We start from the raw sequence: 12,419 nt of genomic DNA on the forward strand, positions 1-12,419 counted from the left end.
TCTCCAAACACAGGGACTCAGCCGACCTACCAGTGTGCTCCAAGCACCAGCTTCACCTACACCTGGAGCTCAGGGTGTCTGCTGAATGAATCAATGAATCAATCAGTGAATGAACAAACGACTACCTGTTAGCTTTGCAACCCAGAAGCTGACCGCTCCCAGGGCAGCAGCAGGAGTGCCGAGGATCTTGGTCCTCCCTGGCAACTCCTGAACTTTGAAGCCAATGAAGAAATGGTTACTAAATTGGGTGTGTCAGCTCTAATCCTGCTACTCCAGAGGCTGAGGCAGGAGAACCGCTGTGAGATGGACGCCAACATGAACTATACAGTGAGACTCTGCCCACCTCCCCCACCCCAAGGAAAGGAGGAGGAAAAAGGATGGCTGTTGGCACACGCCAGCTCTCACGCTGAGCTCCCTCCCAGGGCTTTACAGTAGCGTGCCAGGGCTGCTATAACCCTGCAACCCACAAAGCAGTCCCCAGTTCCTTGTCTTGAGGTCCTGGGGGCAGAAGTCCCAGAGCCAGGTGGCGGGAGGGTGACCCCCGGTTGTGGAGCCAGCTCTGCCACATCTGTCTCTTTTTCATCTTTTTCTCTTTCTTTCTTTTTCTTTTTTTAAATGTATTTGGTTGTTACAGGGTCTCATTACACAGCTAGGACTCAGCGATGCTCCTGTTTTCAGCCTCCCTAGCTCTGGGATTACAGGCGGGTGCCACCAGGCCCGGATTCTGCTCGCCCTGGGGGTGGGACTGGTGAGGCATGTGACACTGGGATCAAACCACAGTCCCTGCACTTGCCTAAGCAGGTACTTTAGTCTGCTGAGCTGTCTTGCTGGCCCTCTGCCGTTGTTTTCTCCGGGTGCTCTTCGTGGATGCCTGGGCTGGGATGCAAGTCTTAGCGACTCATGTGGGCAGCAGCCCCAGCTCAAGTGAGCAGGGTCACCTCTTGGTGTGGGGGTTCAAGCTCCCACCCGTGGGCATGCAGCTCCACACTGAGCCCATCACAACTTGCAACCACTCCACTACCTCCCCAACAAGTACCCAAGCACCGGGCAGACGGTGACAGAGATGCTGCGCAGTGACGGTGTCAGGCTGAGAACTGACCCAGAGCGGGCCCCAGAGTTCCAGATGTGCTCTCATCTCTGCCTTTGTTCTGCAGGTGCAGACAGATGTGGTCCAGCTGCACTGCCCCAAGCCCACCCTGCTGCTGGCTGGACCACCTGGGTGGGGAGAAGTCACCCAGCCCTGTGCAGGCTTCAGGCCTCACCCCCTCCTTCCTCTCTGTCCCACTGTCCCCTCTGCGGGTCCAGCATCCTGCTCCCCTCTCTCCTGACCTCTCTGCTATTAGAACCACCTTTTTCTCCATAGCTGGGAGGCCCTGAGGATGAAGGGGCTGTTGGAGGTCTAAACTCTCCCCAAACACACAGTAGTAGCAAATCTTACCAAGGCCACACAGAGAAGCCAGTGTCCCCCAAGGGCTGGCTGGGTCATCTGCCACAGCCTCCAAGTCCCTGGGGCAGAGTCCAGGTGCAATTGTGCTTATCAGTGACCGTGGCATCTTAGCTGCTGCTGGTCAAGAGGCCCTGGATCAGGGGCCTGGTCACCCCCGAGGGGGTGGGGGTGCTGATAAGGAAGTACTAGTGGTGCAGACTCAGAGTTTATCTTGAAGAGAACAGAATTCCTCACACAGCTTTTCCTGTGTTGCTGCCACTGAACCCAGAGGTGGCTTGAAGCCCTTTCCCCCTCTTTTTTTTCTTAATTTTTAAAAAATCTTCATTGGGGCTGGTGAAATGGCTCAGTGGTCTAAAGCACCTACTTAGAACAAGCTTGGCAGAGCACAGGGACCACTGTTCAATCCCCCAGCACCACATGCCAGCCAGCCGCGCCCCCTGGTGGACTGAGCTGGCCACACACACACACACACACACACACACACACACACACACACATAAATAAATGAATTAAAAAAAATCTTTATTTATTTGGTACTGAGTCTCACTATGCAGCTCAAACTCATAATGATCCTCCTGTCTCTTTCTCCCCCATGCTGGGATTATAGGCATGTGCCACCACGCCTGGTCTAGATGGCTGGCTTGATGTGGGACCAGCACAGTGTGTGGTACTAGGGATCAAAACCTGGTCCTTGCTCTTGCCAGGCAGGCACTGAGACGGTCAAGCTATCTCCCTGGCCCCTCTTTCTGGGCTCTAGGAGCCAGAGTCCTTCTGCCTGCAGGGCTGCCTGCCTCAGCCTCCTGCTGCTGGTCCCATAGCACAGTTGGATGTAGCTAAGGAGGCATGACTTGTGGGGCTAAAAAGGGCCACCTGGCCCCACTCCTGAGGTCCATAGCATGGTTTGGTTTAACTTTCTCTACTGTCTTAGTAAAGACCATCGCCATGTAGGTGGTAGCCAAGAAGCCATCTGTATGTGACAGTCCTGTGTGCCCAAGCGGGAGTGGGCATAGCCTATCTCCAGACCCCTCCTCCTGAGGAGCTGGACCTGCACCGCTGGACAGGTGCTCCTGAGGCGGCGTCCCCACCTGAGGCACCACACTTCCCTTTTCTGTTTCCATGAGAGGCTAAAGAATCCTCACCTATCTCATGCTGGGGCCAGAACTGGGGACCTCATGGGACACACACACACACACACACACACACACACACACACGCCCAGCCTCCTCCCTTCCTGCCGCAGCCCCCATTTCTCCAGGGACCACACTGTGCCACCGGGTGGCCATGACTCTATGTGTCTGCGCCTTGGTCTCCTCTTAGGCAACGTTACCCTGGATTTATTAAATTCAGGTATCTGGATAAAAGGCACAGCACAGAATTCACCGTGGTAAAGGCACAGTCCTGTGGCACAGAGGGCCTGCCTGGCCTTCTGCAGCCACCACCACCGTCACTCCACAACGCTCCTGGCCCTCAGGACACGCTGCAGCTTCCTGTCTCAAGGATCCTGGCGCACGGCATCCAGCCCTTGGCGGCTGGCTTACCCCACTTAGCGTCATGCCCCCGAGGCTCATGCAGGTCAGGACAGCTTCATACATGAGTCAGAATTCCTTTTCTTTTTAGGGCTGAATAATATTCCCCTGGAGGGACCCACTCACTGTTCACCCAGGCATCACCTGTGCAAGCGTGACTTGCTAGCACTGACTGCACACTGCTGGGTAACGAGTGTACAAACATTTGAGTCTCTGCATTGAGTCTTGCAGAAGACAGGCGTTGAATTGCTAGAGCCCTCGGTCATTCGGGTATTTAAGAAGCCGCTCGCGACTTCCCCAGCAGTTGTATCCTTTCACGCAGACACCCACAGAGCAAGAGGGTTCTATTCTTCAAGCCCTCTGCTTGTCTGCTTAGTGGGGCTGGAGATGGAGCCCGCCCCGGGGCTGGTGGGCGGGCGCGCTACTCCTGAGCTGTGCCCAGCCCTGTTTCTTTTCCACAGTGGCATCCTCACAGCCGGGAGGCGGCACCTTACTGCAGCAGGGTGGGCAGCTTGCTGTGTGCTTCCGGCCACCTATGGAGCCTTCTTGGATGACCTGCCTGGTCCAGGCTTTGGGCAACTTTAGAACTTTGAACTCCTCAGCCAGATGCCCTGCATGCTGTCATCTGGGATGTGTCTGTGAGATTCTGCATGGCCATCTTGGATGACGCTGCCATGGGAGTGGGAGGAGGGAAGGGAGAGGGGCAAAAAGAGAGGCCTTGCCCTGGGACCACCGGAGGCTTTCCTCCCGCCGCAGGGATCTTTTTTGGAGGGAGGGTTGGATTTTTGTATGTATGTGATAGGATCGCACTATGTAGTTCAGGCTGACCTTGAACTCACTGTGTAGCCCAAGCTGGCCTTGAATTTGTGGTAATCCTCCTGCCTCAGCATCCCAAGTGCTGGGCACACTCAGCTTAAGCCTGGATCTTGAGCAATCGAGAAGCCCAATTTGAACATCTTCTCAGGTCAGCCTCTGGATGGCTCACCAAGGCAGAGATACGGGGCATTGTGTGGTTTTGTTTTGAGATAGAGGTCTCACTAGGTAGTTCAGGCTGGCCTTAAACTTGCTTCAATCCTCCTGCCTCAGCCTCCTGAGTGCTGGGATTCCAGGCAAGAGCCATCATGCCTGGTTGCAATGCTGGTTTTGTGGAGAACCTCACCTGGCTTGGGGAGCGCTGTCCCACCAGGAGCAGGACGCAACGTGCCTGCCACCTGCTGCCCCTGAGCTCCAGTGGCTTGCAGTTTTCCAGGGAGACTTCACTGTCTGAGGTGCCCATGACACCTAGGGTCACACACACCATCCTTTGTGCTGATGGGAAAGATTTTTTTTTTCTTTTCAAAGTTTTATTGATAAACATATAGCAATGAGACAGTTTCAAATCAAATCGAAAGTACAGTTTCAACAAATAATACACTGCATATATTCTTCTTAGTGGTTAATTGCTGTACAAGATGAAATGGCAGGGGGCCTAGCCCTAGCTCAGTTCTTTAAGTGGCTCCTTCCACAATACTGGCAGCCTCAGTTTGCTGTAGTTTGATCCCCACAACACTCCAGCCATGCAGAAGTGCCCTGAAGGCATTCAAGGAGCAAAAAAAAAAAAAAAAAAAAAAAAAAAAAAAAAAAAAAAAAAAAAAAAAAAAAAGTCCTTAAAAAAAAAAAAAAAGATGAAATGGCAGAAGTGCTCCGAATGCCTTCATGGCAGGTTTGGCTGGCTTGAGTTGTGGGGATCGAACCACAGCAACCTGAGCCTGACTGCTTTGTTGAAGCAGCCACTTAAAGAACTGAGCTAAGGGGCAGGCCCCCAATGGGAAAGATTTTAATCATGACTGAACCCGGAAGGCAGGGCTCGGTCTACCACCTGTCTCAGTTCAGCTTATCAGTGCAGCCTACAGGGCCCTTTCCGGTTATTCCCCTGCCCCTTCTCCCAGGCCCCATGCCCCATGGGCATCCACACTAATGCCTCTGGTATCAGCCTTCACCCTGCAAAGTATGTGGGCCTCCTCAGCTGCTGTCCCAAGTCTGTGCTCATTCATCTCAGTGCCTCTCGCTTTTATTTTTCTCTACATTTTAAAAACTGGCTCCTATTCTAGCACGTGTTTGCTATTCCTAGACATTTCGACCCTGGCTTTTCCAGCTGAGAGATGCACCTTCAGTTTTAGTTATTAATTGAAGTCAGGCAAGGTGGTGCACCCCTGCGTTCCCTGCACTCTGGGAGGCGGAGGCAGAAGCAGCCTAAATTCAAGCCCGGCCTGGGCAACTTAGTGAGTTATCAAGAACTTGCTTCAGAAGCTGGGGAGATAGCTCAGTGGTCTAAGTGGCTGCGTGGCAAGCGCAAGGACCTGGGTTTGATCCCTGGTATCATATTCTGTGCTAGCCCCAGAACCTTGGGCACCCCATGCCATCCACTGAAACCAGACGAGGGTGCACATCTGTAATCCCAACACTGGGGAGACTGAGACAGGAGGATCACTATGAGACTGAGCTGCGTAATTGAGAAGGAAGGGAGGAAGGTAAGGAAAGAGAGAGAAGGGGAATACTAACTGAATGAATTCAGCTTCATACTTGTTTTGCTTCACTTTGTTTCTTTTTTCTATTTGGACTATCTCTTCCTAAGGACATGGCCTCTCTAAAATCTCCAATTACAGATACAGTCCTGACAGGAAGGTAGATATAAACATGGATAAAGATTTTGGAAAAAAAAAAAGATTTTGGGGTGTGAGGTGCTGGGATTGAACAAGTGCTAGGTAAGTGCTCTATTACTGATCCACATACCAAGCCCTTGCTTTTTTATTCTTTGGAGTCAGGTCTTACTATGTAGCCCAAGCTGGCCTCGAACCCACAGTGATCCTCCTGCCTCAGCCTCCTGAGCTTACACACAGACATATGTCATCATGCTGGTTCTTTCCTTTTTTTTTTTTTTTTTTTTGTATTTTAGGGAAGGATCTACAGGGTGTTCAGGGTCTCACTACTAGATCACACTCATAGTGATCCGCTTGTTTACAGCCTTCCAAGTGCTGGGATTACAGGTACACACGACCATGCCCAGGCTCCCGGCAGGCCTGGGGATCGAATCCCCAGGCCCTGGGCCTACTTGCAGGCGCTTTAATCCTCTGAGCTATTTGGCCGGCCTTCCGTCTATATTTTGGGGGGTTTTTGTTGTTGTTGTTTGTTTGTTTGTTTGTTTGTTTGTTTGTTGCAGAACCAGGATTGAACTCAGGCCCTTGCGCTTGCCAGGGAAGCGCTTATTCCACTGAGCCATCTCCCTGCCCCCCCCCCGTCTATATTTTTGAATGGTGAGGTTTTATTTTGTGAATTAACAATGAATGAAAACTCTCGGGACTGGTGAGATGGCTCAGTGGTCTAAAGCACCTACTTAGAACAAGCTTAGCAAAGCACAAGGACTGCGGTTCAATCCCCCAGCACCACATGCCAGCCAGCCCTTCCCCCAGGTGGGCTGAGCTGGCCACACACACACATACACACAAAAATAAATAAATAAATTTTTTAAAAAAGAAGAAAAAAAAAGAAAACTCTCAATTATATATGTTCATTGCGGAAAAAAATTAACTATATAAGAGAACTGGTAAATGAAAAAAAGACACCTGCTTCTGCATATGAACTTTTCTGATTCAAATCCTAATTGCTGGAATAATTTCTTATTTTTCCCTAGTACATGCGTACAATGTGCAATGGTCAGCTCAAAGTAAATTTTTTTTTTACTGGAATTCAAACTCAAGGCCTTGTGCTTGCCAGGCAGGGGTTGTGTAGCTGAGCTATATACCCTGAAGAAAATTTCTGAGAAAAGGTCGATGTCACTAGGTTGTTCAGGCTGGCCTCAAGGTCACCCCAATCCTCCTGCCTCAGCCTCCCAAGGGCTGGGATGAGAGGTGTGCACCACCATCCTCCAGATCAGCGCAGCTGACGCATGGATCTCCCCAGACGCCATCGGTACTTTACGCTGGAAGCACTCGAATCCTCTCTAGCAGCTCCTTTCAACTACTGTCGCCCACCATGGATGTCCCGCGTGCTGCTGCACACCAGACGCCGTGCGCCGCTTGCCGAGCCGGCTGCGCCGCTTGCGTGGCTGCGCCCTGTCTGTGTTAACCATTCTCTCTCCATTCTCCAGCTCTGGTAACTGCAGCTCAGTCCTCTGCTTCCTTGAGGTCACCTTTGAAGCTTCTGTGGATACAAAAACATCGAGTTTTCTTTCTGTGCCTGGCTTCCATCACTGAATACAGTGTCCTCCGGTTCCAGCCGCACTGGCAAACGACAGGACTGCATCGCTTTCATGCTGAAGTTGTTGCTTTCTATATTTTAAGATGTAGACGGTAGATGCGTATGTGTTTGATGTCATTTTGCCATATATTCTATCTCTCTTTATCAATATGATGGTTTTTATCTTAAAGTATATTTTTAAAAAATTAAAGACAAGATGTCTTACTAGCAGCTCCTTTGAACTACTGTTACCCAGGCTGACCCCAAGTTCCTGGGCTCAAACAATCCTCCTGCCTCAGCTTCCCAAGTAATGGGAGTCGTAGGCATTTGCCCCCATACCTGGCTGTTGTAAGCCATCGATATTGCTGCCCTGTGCCTGGCATCTTTCCTTCTATTTCTTTTCCATCTTCATCGGTTTATGTGCATCCCTGCGATCTAGGCAACAGGACCAAGCGCTGCCAAGCAGATATCTATTAGCTGTTCACATATAGTGAGTAACATTTCATTTAAAACTATTGTTAAGGGCCAGCCAGATAGCTCAGTGGACTAAAGCACCTGCTTAGGCAGAGAGCAGCAGCCGGGGTTCAATCCTCGGCGTGCCCTGCCGGCCCTGCCCCACCCCTGGGGCGCACTGAGATGGGGATTGAGGCTGTAAACAGGCAGATCACTACAAGTCCAAATTGCACTGTGAGACCCTGTAGACACTGTACTAAATGCAGAGCAACAACAACCCAGGACTATTGTTAACACTGTACCATTAGGGTCTATCTCCATTATATTTTATTTTTTACTATATGTTTGTTAATTTTTTTCCTTTCCTTCCTTCAGTTAAATAGCTCAATTTCTTCTGCTAATTTGGAAAACATTTTTATAATTGTGTACATTTTACCTCTATGGATGATTAAATTAATAAATGCAAGGAAAAGGACAAATCTTCCTTGCAGAACTTCAAATAAGTGTAGGTGGAGTGAACAAAATGTAAAATTAAAGAATGAATAATTCCCAGGGGTAAGATCTACAAATAAATGCTAAAATTACTGAGCAGAACTTTAAGAGAATCGGGATATTTGCATAGAATCAAAGAGTTTCCTCCAAGACATTATTAATTACCAAACTGGTTTAACTTCTGATCACAAATCCTCTGATAATCTCTCTTCAAGATAAGGCAATTCATTGCTCTGCCCTGGAGTGTGGGTTGCATCTGGTGACTGGCTTCTTACAAGAGGAATCTGGAAAGGAGAAAACAGTAGCTCTGCAGTGACAAACGTCATCTTAGTCAAGTGACCGAAATTAATGTCATGAGTAACAAATCACAAGGCTGTCACTGGCTTCCTGATACAAAGTGACAAGGAGGGCATTTCACCACTATAGTACTCAGCCCCTAACACTGTCACCCCAGACAAGCCCAAGTACAAAATACTTCACCTGTGAGGCAGGAGGTTCCCTGAGAGTCCAAGCACAGCCTGGGCTATATGACAAGACCCGGACTCAGGAAAGGAGAGACAGAGAGAGACAGAGAGAGAGACAGACACAGAGAGACAAATAGAGTCAGGGACAAATAGAGAGACAGAGAGAGACACACACACACACAGCGAGACAACTGAACTCTACTGTAGATCAGAGGAACCCAAGGGTCATGTTGAGTACGTACATCCTTCTGGTACCCAGGTGGGACACTGGCACAGAAGTGGACACTAATGGAAAAACCAGTGGGAAAGACTAAAGAAAGTTAGTGAATGGTCTTGTAGCAATGTTGGTCTCTTAGTTTGAGGAAGTGTGACATGGCCACAGCCACATGTGTTGACAAGAAAACAAGCTGTCCTGCCCACACCATCTTTGCAATTCTAATGCCAGCCTACAATTATTTCAAACCAACCTAAAGGGCAGAGATGAGGCTCCTGGCCAAGTGCTTGCCTGGAATGTTCAAGACCCTGATTCAATCCCTAGAACTGAGTAGAGAGGTAGGTAGACAGGTAGACATGTAGACAGAGAGAGAGAGAGAGAGAGAGAGAGAGAGAGAGAGAGAGAGAGATTCTCATATTTCTGGAAGGTAACCTTTAAAAAGAAATGATTTTTTAAAAGACAGAATCTCACTATGTAGTTCAGGCTGGTCCTGAACTCACTAGTAGCCCAAGCTAGCCTCAAACTCAAAAGTCCTCCTGCCTCGGCCCCCCAGTGCTGGGATTACAGGCATGTGCCACTATGCCCAGCTTTAAATTATTTTTTGAAAAAGCAAGGGCTAGTGGCTTAATTGCCTGTCTGGAAAAAAAAAAAAAAGCAACAAGGACTTTCTTATCTGAGCCCTTGCCTCAGCAAGGACATTAAGTAAGTGCATTTACAGGAAAGGCTGCTGTGTCAGCCCCTTTGTGGGGCACCCTCACCTGTGCGCAGCAAGGGAGCTGCCCCCAGGGACCCCTGATGAGTCACCCTTCCTGTTCATGACCTGAGGGGGCTCTCAATGTTTCTCAACTTTTTTCCCAGTGCTGGGGACCAAGCCAGCCATGCCTCAGCAGGACAGGAGGCAACACATGGAGGGTCTCATCCTGGGGCCAGCCTGTCCTCTGTTTCTTGGGACAGGCTTTATGGGCTCAGTGAGAAAACTGCCACGTGGTCCCCCCATGCCTCAGGCAGAACAGCATGAAATGACAAATAATGTGCTGGGGGGGGCGTTATTTGTTGACCAGTTGGTTGGTCATTGGGCTGTGTGTGTGTGTGTGTGTGTGTGTGTGTGTGTGAGAGAGAGAGAGAGAGAGAGAGGTTCTTCCTATACAGTTTATTTTATTTTATTTTACTTTATTTATTTACTTATTTGCAGAACCAGGGATTGAACTCAGACCCTTGCTCTTGCCAAGGAAGCGCTCATTCTACTGAGCCATCTCCCCAGCCCCACCTATACAGTTTAGAACTCACTGCGTAGCCCAGAACAGTCTTGAACTCATATTGATCCTCCTGCCTCGGCCTTCTCAGTGGTAGGACTACAGGGATGCGCCACCATGCCAAGAAATTCTCCGGTTTTAATCTAAAAAAAAATAAAAATAAAATTTAGAAAAGGAGGCGGTGTCAGATGATGTAACCAAAATCAAAAGGAACCTTTGAGACCGTCACAGGAACAAACCTGTGGTGCCACCCAGTGGCCAGAATGAGAAAAACTTTTAATCGATGACGTCAGTAACAGCAGCTACTTAAAGACTCCTGGCGCTCTGCTGCCCCCTGGAAACCCGAGTTTCGCTTCCTGATTTTTGAATGCGGATTATTTGCGTCTATCGGTGTGTGCACTCAGTTAACAAGCTTGTGTCCCCAGAGGAAGCAGGCGGGCACTGTTATCTCGGTTCTGAGGTGGACAGTGAGGCTGGGGTGGAAGTGAGCAGAGCCAGATGTGGACCAATGGGGCTCCCTGCTGGAGACATGGGTGGGGAGGGTCCCCTTGGAAAGCCAAGACAGAAGGAGTTGGCCAAACCATTGAGGCAGAGGTTCATGAATGGTGTTGTTGTTGTTGTTGTTGTTGTTGTTTTTAAGCAGAGTAAAAGAAGATCATTAAAAAATTTAAAAGCCTGCAATCCCAGCACTTGGGAGGCTGAGGCAGGAGAATCCTTGAGAGTTCGAGACCAGCCTGGGCTATAAAGTGAGCTGAAGACCAGCCTGAACTGCATAGCAAGACCCTGTCTCAAAAAAGACAATTACTCTTCAGGGTACCGTGTCTAGAGGCTTTCACATGGTCCAGTGCCTGACCTACTGTCGTAGGCTTTCCTACAATACTGCCTCTAACAAAACTAGGCTGTCCTGAACCCCAGGGAATAGAATTGTTTACCTCTATACCAAGAAGGTTGGGAAGGCCCCCAAATCTGCATGTGGTGTGCCTGGGCAGACTTCGACGGGTTTGAGCTGTGTGGCCTATAGTTCTTACAAGATTGTCTAAAATGAAGAAGCACGTCAGCAGGGCTTATAGGGACCCCATGTGTGCCAAGTGTGTCCACGACAGGATCAAGCGCACTTTCTTTATTGAAGAGCGGAAAATTGTGGTGAAAGTGTTGAAGGCACAAGCAGAGTCAGAAGGCAAAATAAAACATGAAGTTGTTGCACTAATAAAAGATGGAAAGGCTTTTTTAAAAGACAATAAATATAAATTAAATTTTAAAAGAAAACTGCTATTAAGGATGTTTATCATGGAATTTTGGTTGGCTTAATGAAGTTCACTCCATAAATTACATGAATCAGTAGTTACGTAATTCAGATTTAGTTTTAGTAATTTAGATTTAGTAATTCAGTTTGCTTGTTTGTTTTATGTATTTGGTATAGGGTCTCACTATGCAGCTCAGACTCCTAGTGATACTCCTGTCTCAGCCTCCCCAGAGCTGGGATTACAGGCATGTGCCACCACACCCGGTTTTGATGGTGGGCTTAGTGCAAGCAGGGTAGGGGCCAGCATAGCGTGTGGTGCCAGGGATCTAACCCTGGTCCCTGCACTTGCCTAAGCAGAAGATGTAATTTAAATGCAGTGTTTTGATTGAAATCTTCTTGGGTGACAAACACACACTTCCCAGGGGTCAGCAGAGCTCTGAGGTCACGCTGGGCTCTGGGAAGTGGCTTCTGCAGCACTCAGAGGCAGGCGACACTCGCTAAGTGCCTTCGGGGCTGCCACCACACAACCCAGCCCTTGCAGCCCCAGGAGGCCAGGTGACAGCACAAACTTACCAGAGACGACAGCGCAGGGGCAGATGGCAGCCAAGACCCGGAGAGACTAGCTGGCTCTGGGACACTGCATGGGTGGTGCAGGGCAGGGCCTTCTCATGCCTCCCGAGCCATCCCGCCCTTTCCAGCCCCACCGTGTGGTGGAGGCAGTGCTGCTGTGTCAGACCTGTCACTCTGCAGGTTAGAAAATCACAAAAGCCCAAAGTGGAGGTGTGTGCCTGTAACCCTAGCCCTCTGGAGGTGGAAGCAGGAGGATCACTGTGAGTTCGAGGCCAGCTCAGGCATCAAAAAAAGAAAAAACAGCACTCATAGAACATACCAGCTCACCCACTTCTAGGTACCCAGGAGGAAGGAAAATCTAAAGATCTTCACAAGATATGCATATCAGTTCTAGTTGCCACATCCACATGGGGACAATCAAATGCCCCATGGTGTACAAACTGATACACCATGCAGGACCACCTGGGTGACTCTCCTTAAAAAAAGAGCAGTTGTCTCCATTTTGATTGTGTTTTGATTTCCATGTATTAATAGGTACAGAG

Source organism: Octodon degus, unplaced genomic scaffold (genome assembly GCF_000260255.1).
Source record: "Octodon degus isolate 3935 unplaced genomic scaffold, OctDeg1.0 scaffold00203, whole genome shotgun sequence".
NCBI classification, from domain to species: Eukaryota; Metazoa; Chordata; class Mammalia; order Rodentia; family Octodontidae; genus Octodon; species Octodon degus.